Source organism: Mixophyes fleayi, chromosome 6 (assembly GCF_038048845.1).
Source record: "Mixophyes fleayi isolate aMixFle1 chromosome 6, aMixFle1.hap1, whole genome shotgun sequence".
Classification (NCBI taxonomy): Eukaryota; Metazoa; Chordata; class Amphibia; order Anura; family Limnodynastidae; genus Mixophyes; species Mixophyes fleayi.
Window position 1 is genome coordinate 149,712,685 of NC_134407.1, and position 7,047 is coordinate 149,719,731.

General features: G+C 41.8%; 1 long non-coding RNA gene across 1 annotated transcript; it reads left to right on the forward strand.

Moving 5' to 3' along the window:
* The first annotated feature begins 258 nt into the window (after positions 1-258).
* On the forward strand, positions 259-2,022 carry LOC142160424 (uncharacterized). Its single transcript, XR_012693218.1, has 3 exons — positions 259-413; positions 1,119-1,340; positions 1,888-2,022. It is a non-coding gene; the product is annotated as an uncharacterized LOC142160424 (long non-coding RNA).
* The last annotated feature ends 5,025 nt before the right edge of the window (positions 2,023-7,047 follow it).

The window sequence follows — 7,047 nt, forward strand, 5'->3', positions numbered from 1 at the left end:
CAAATGTTAGAAAAATGGTTAGTCAAAAAAATATGTAGCAGAAACCCAATCACTGTCAAAACTTGGATAAAAAGCAATGATTTTTATATTGTATCACATAAAACTATTTGGAAAATTCCTACATCAAAGCATTAGAGGGTTCTTTCCCCCATCATGATGCATTTAGTAGTAGTGAGTTTAGAATTCCATTATCTGGTTGTCTGAAGAACTGATACTTCCTTTTCACTAATGTCTCATAATTTCCAGGTTGCTCTAAGACCACACACTCAGGAAGCGGCCATGCAGAGAGCGCGCCTTCAAAAAGATATGAATACCAACAGAGATCAGGCACAGCAAGACTGCACAGCCCGAAGAAATCGCTTCCTGGCCGAGCGAACGGAGTGGGCATGGGCTGAGAGAGACAGACTTTTAAGGTATGGAGAATTACATCTTTTCTAAGTCAGATAACAGCAGGTTTGAAAGAGTATTGATGCATACTTGCCAACTCTCCCTAAATGTCAGGGAGACTCCCTGAAATAGGGGTGATCTTCCTCACTCCCTGAAGAGTCTGGCATTCTCCCTGATGCTGAGCCGTGGTTGGCTTCGCCATCTGTGGCATGATGACACAGTTCAGAAATTGTGTCCTATGTTCATGTATTGATGCTTATGGAGGTGGCCATTTTCATGGAAACCAAGATTTAATCAAAGACTGACAGGTAAGACAACATGACTTCAGTAATTGAGACAGAAATGTAAAAGACACTTCAGTCTGTAAAGATTCATTAGCTGTTTTTCTGTAACGCATATTTGACATTCCGGGAGTCTCCCAGGATGTCCGGGAGACTCCCGCATTTCTGGGTGACCTCCCGTTTCTCGCTCCTACAATAGATAAGTGGCAGGGGTGGGCTTAATGATGCAAATATCATGTCATCCTAGCCCCACCCCCCTGCTGTAATTCGCCAAAATTGTGACAACCGTTTAGGGGGCGGGGAAAAAATGATGCGATTCGTCAAGCCCCGTCCCCGCACACCCACCTCCCCCGGGATCTCCCTGAAGTCAACGAGGAAAAGTTGGCAAATATGTATTGATGTTTGTGTGCAGGTCATCTAATTGTCCTCTCTCACATTTTTCCATGCCAGAGACCATCGAGAAGTGCAAGATATGGAATTAAAAAAAGTAAGAGAGAGAAACATCCAGCCAAAAAAAAACACAGCCCAGCCAAAATGCCAGCCACCACCATCTGTGCTGAGACAATTCAGGGACAGACTTGACCTCTTAAAGGAGAGGAATATGTCCTTCGAATCCCAAAAGCGGAACGAATGCATGGAGGATTTTCAGTGGAAGATGCGGCAGGAAGTGCAGTAAGTGTAACTTAGAGAATAGGGGGGAAATTAAAAAGTATCAGAGCAGAGCAAATACAATGAGACCTTTCCTGTAGCAATAGAACATAGAAATGTGTTTTTTTATTGCAGTTATCTATTCAATCACTATTTGATGGGACTGTACATGTAGCCTCATGTCAGTTGCTGTGCTAATAAGTATCAGAACATGTAAAGTCGGCTTAACTTGCGGTCTTCTGGCTGTTGTGGAACTACAGATTGTAGAACACTCTGCAAACCAACATCTAGAAAACCTCCGGTTGTCCCCTCCTGATATAAAGCTATGCATATCAAGGAGAATAGCATCACAGGATAATAAACATTATGTAAAATTAAAGCTGATTTCTTGTGAAACATAGAAACATATTCCATAGACTATAAAAGAAAAGTGCCCCAGTAGCCAGATTAGCAGGAAGAAATGACAGACGTCTGGATCAGATTTACCAAGGAATATACAGTGAACAAACACTATGCATTTTCATTGATCTTCCATCTTGTTTCTCCCACTAATTTTAAGTCATTGTTTTAGATCTGGTATACACTGGCCAGGCCAACAGTCGGGAGGAAAACAGAGGGGCCTCTTTCCACCGATCGGATTGAAGGGAGGAAGGATATTAAACAAAAACAATGTGTGAAGCCACCCCATATGTCCAATAGATGTTCTGCATGCTCTTGATTTAATTGCAACCAATAAAAGCGCACCTATTTAACTTTCATGTGTCTCTTTTTCATTTACACCACCCATCTATTAGATTGTTGTTATTATCATTATGAATATTTCTTTTTAATTAAGTAATGCATTGCTTTAGGAACAAATCAGACAAAGTTCTCGTATCTGCTAAAACTACACATTTTACAGACATGTTCTATGTGTTAAACACAACATTTTTTCTAAAATATTAGTGTGAGGTCTTTCCTTCTTCGCATATACCAGCCTAGATATGTGTGTGTGTGACTATGTAAACCTGAAATAAGACACGGACGCTCACATTTTTGTCAAATTAAAAGAGCACAGTTTATTTAGGCATTAAACATTCCTGGTGGCGGTGAGAGCATAGCAGTCAGCTAACAACTAATGTTCAACCAATAAACTTTGGGGAACAATCGCTCAACCACTAAACCAAGAATCACATCTTTACTAATTGGCCGGTGTTAATCTGGCGTCAACGTGACTGTTCCTCTTCTAGATTCGACATTGGAGTGCCACGCAAAGCACGCCATGGGACCCTCCAAGCAGAAAGGGTCAAGAGTCATGTTACTTCAAAAGGGGCAGTGACGAGCAGCCAATCGGGGTAGCACCTTCGACTAATTGCCAACTGCACAGCTCTCCTATCCACTGCGCATTTTCTGCATAAGGAAGGAATGGTTACACAGCTTAAACTATAAACCTAAGAAGGGAGGGTGGGAGGTAGCAGCAACGATCAGGAACAGAAAGACCCAGTATCCCCGGCTCACTGAATTTATAGAAATATAACAAAACTTCCCAGTGAAATCCTATTGGCTGGGTTTAATATAAATACAAAAAAATTAACCCCTAATGGTAAGTGCCTTTTCAGAGACCCACCACATAACTTTTAAAGACCTCAGCTTACTGCTTCACTATTTATATTTGTCACGTATTAAAGCAGTTGCCCAATATATGACCCTATGGGCCTGATTCAGAGTGAAACGTACGACTGTTTGCGTAGCATATCTTTGCAGTTTTTCACACCGTGCATGCTCAGAAAGTGAATATTTGCAATTGCGGCTATACAGACCTGCAACTATTTGGCACTTACGCCTAAAGGCATGATGGAGCAGGGAATGGGTGTTCTAACGAAAGCAATGTAAAGTAAAGATTAAGGCTTTAGAGCACTTCAGATGGGGAGCCCTATTGTCTAAATGGATATAGATATAGAAATATACATCTTTTAAATAATAGATGAAAAATACTTTAAACTTTACAAATTAAAATATTAAAGATTAGTCTATGTATAAAGCCCCGCCCTGCCTTGTCCACATTCAGCGGTCAAATTATCTCCAGATATCAAGGAAGACCTACAAGTATGGTGTCGGTTCCTGACGAATTTGATGTTAAACGAATTTGGCACGCTCCTCCTTTATCCATATCCAACCTTCAATTACACCTATATACAGATGCTTCATTCTCAAAGGATTTCGGAGCCTACCATGACGGGGAATGGTTTTCCGCTTGGTGGCCGGAGTCCTGGCGTCAGTCCGGGGTAGTTTCCAATCTTTTGGTCCTTGAGCTCTTCCCAATCATAGTAGCCTTAGAATTGTGGACCACTAGTCTGAGGGACACATAATATTCTGCTGTGACAACCTAGAAGTTGTATTATAGTTGTACTACTGTCAGTGGTGGAGGTTTAGGGTTCTTGCTCTGTATGCTAACCCTACAGTTACCCCTTGGCCCTCTTGTGTTTGGAAGATTATCAGACCTTCATGAGGGGATTTTTTTGAAAGATCTTTGGCACAGTCCACTAGACAAGCCTATCGGGCAGCTTGGCATCAATGGCAGCAATTCCTCAGGTCTAGGGGATCACAAGAAACAGGTCAAAGTGATGAGATTCTTGCTTTAAGGTGGTCGTGTCGTGTCCAAGGCAGCTATGACTGCAGTGTTGGCAGGTATGTCTTTCATGGCACGCATGCATGGAGCACTTGATCCGACCAAAAACATCATTATATCCAAAGCCCTGTCAGGTTCGGTAAGGGATAGAACCCCAAAGGGGATACCAGACGCCAAGTCGACCTTCCTCTTTTGCGTTGGCTGATATATTCATTGCAATCTGTTGCATCAGAGATCTTACTGTTTGGTAGGGCATTCGCGCTAGCCTTCCTTGGCGCTTTTCAATCTCTGAGCTAGTTGTGAAATCAAAGCTTAATACAGCATCTGCATTGCTGGCAAAAGACGTAGTGTTAAATTAAAATTAGCTGTCCTGTAAACTTAGGTGGTCCAAGACCAACCACACGGGTAGAGGCGTATGGATTCAAATAACCACCAAATTGCACACCATGACTCCGACATTTTGCCGATTATGCTAACTAAACAATGGGGGTAATATCTGCGCTAATATCCAGTAGGTCTGAATTGGCTGCCGTAGAACGGGGATAGTGTAAGGGGGGGATCCCTCCCCCTGTTAGAATGCAGAAAACCTCAAGTAAACTCAGGGTAATCCCCAGGCGCCTGATAGAATACAAGATGAATGTAATGCAGTGTATCTAAATCACAAACAAACAAATGTAGATACAAACAACGTAATATGAAGACATATATTATTTCTCTATCTTCAAGTTCAAAGTATTGACAAGTATACAGGTAATTTAATAAAGCATAAAGTTCAGCAGGATCCCTGCTATTTTAAAGTTCTGAAAAAAGATGAAGGATGAAACAAATGTACACTTTTTCAGTATCTATGAAATGGCTTTGCATGTATATGTTTAAAAAGTTCAAGTGGACAGCGAAATTCCAATCCTCTACAAACGAACATAAAGGTAACATGGGTCCGTGAACCACTCGTGCAGCACACAGAGTTATGCAGGTAGCAGATGTCAATTGTAGTCCCACGAATAAAAGTTAATTCATTTTAGCACTTTGGGGATATCAGCAATTGCGGGAATGCACAGGAGGAGAATGAAATTCACTTACCCCGTTCCTGGGGAACCCGCTGTGTAGATGTCCGTAGGAGGAATCTGTTACGGAGACTCCCGTCCGTGCCGTTTCATATCCAGCTGCCAAGTGAAAGTAAAAAAGTTTTGAGTTTGCGCATGCGCATGCGGTAATGTCTTGTCCGGTTCGTATCCTCTTGACGAAAAAGGAAAAAAGTATATAGAATATGCTGAGTGTTGAGTTGATGCACACGTTTGAAAACAGTGTGTGGTCCTTAACCTACGCGTTTCACCTAATAAAAGGCTTCCTCAGGGTCCCATGTTTCCTTTATGTTCATTTGTAGAGGATTGGAATTTCGCTGTCCACTTGAACTTTTTAAACATATACATGCAATGCCATTTCATAGATACTGAAAAAGTGAACATTTGTTTCATACTTCATCTTTTTTCAGAACTTTAAAATAGCAGGGATCCTGCTCAACTTTATGCTTTATTAAATTACCTGTATTCTTGTCAATACTTTGAACTTGAAGATAGAGAAATAATATATGTCTTCATATTACATTGTTTGTATCTACATTTGTTTGTATGTGATTTAAATACACTGCATTACATTCATCTTGTATTCTATCAGGCGCCTGGGGATTACCTTGAGTTTACTTGAGGATTTCTGCATGCTAACTAAACAGCTTATAGAGTTCAGACCTATCACTTCTCTAGTACTTTTGTCACATCCAAATGGTTTCCCAGTCACCTGTTACCAGTTTAATGCACTCTTCAAGAAAACATTGATACTATTGAGTATAGATGCATCCCTGTTTGGCACACACTCATTTAGGATTACAGCCACTGCCCTGGCTGGTTCCTCCATGGCCGCAACAAGAACCCTAGAAAAATGGAAATCCTCAATATACAAAACATACATTAGGCCTGATGTCTAATCTGCTTCCTTCCCACCTTTATGATACTTTACTCTCATGATTTCTCGCCTCCCTCCCCCTTATCCCCCCCTCTCCTTCACGCGGTGACCCAAGGCTTGCTGCTTGTCGCTTCTAGCGAGAGTGTAAAGGGATTTTTCCTGTTTTTTCCCTGGCTCACAGCCAGATTAGTGGTATGCCTCTAGGGTTTTTTTCGGGTTTTTACCTTCACTTCGGTTTTTGTGCCCTCCCCCTCCTTCTTTTACTCAATCTTTTACTTACAGGCTCGGACCGACAGTAGGTGTCCTGTATGCCATCAACGATTCCATTTCTGAAGCTGACTTGAAGTACTTTTTGTCTGCAGGTGACAGTAGATATCCATTACCTCGATAGACGGGGCCTTTGTCGGCCCGACCTTCTGCCTTGGCTTAATACGGTAATTCGAAGAGTAGGACCTCCACCTAGGAGGTAACGACTTAGGGAAAGGCAAATCGCTGGACCTACTTAGAAAAGTTTGTACATATTTGCAGACCATAAAATCACGATGACCGACCATCACCCTTGTCTGGTCTGCAGTAGTGCCTCGTTTCTGCTGGAGAACAGAAATTCCCCTTAGGACAATGCAAAAGATCCTGAAAAAGACCAATTGAGCGATAGGACATGTCATGTCAGCCTTAGAGGGTTTCGTAATTAGTCACCCTTTGCTCACTATAGACCAACCAGGTGTAGGGCTAGATAACTTTATTGGCCGTATTTATTCACAATTAGGTGCTATTCTGGGGTCATCTGGTGGCAGTGGTAGAAAAGCACTGCGATCAGCTGATTGGCTGCGGACCACTGACCCCTTTGAAGTAGCGGTGGCTCTTGGTCCTTCTTAAGTGGAATCGGCTTAGTGAAGGTAGGTCATTGTGAGTGGAGAGGGGGCATAGTCACCTGACATCAGATTTTGCGCCGGCCATATGGTATGGAAGTAAATCCTTTGTCTTAAGGTTAAGTTTAAAATGGTGTTGTGAAGAGGTTAGAGACATTCACTATGTGCATTTTATTATCTGGCATCCTGCTGGTTCAAAAAGTGTTTAATGCCTAATATCTCTTACTTCACTTAACCTCTTCTTTACCTTTAACTACTTAGAATAATTGACACAAGACCTGAGAGTGGTAATTTA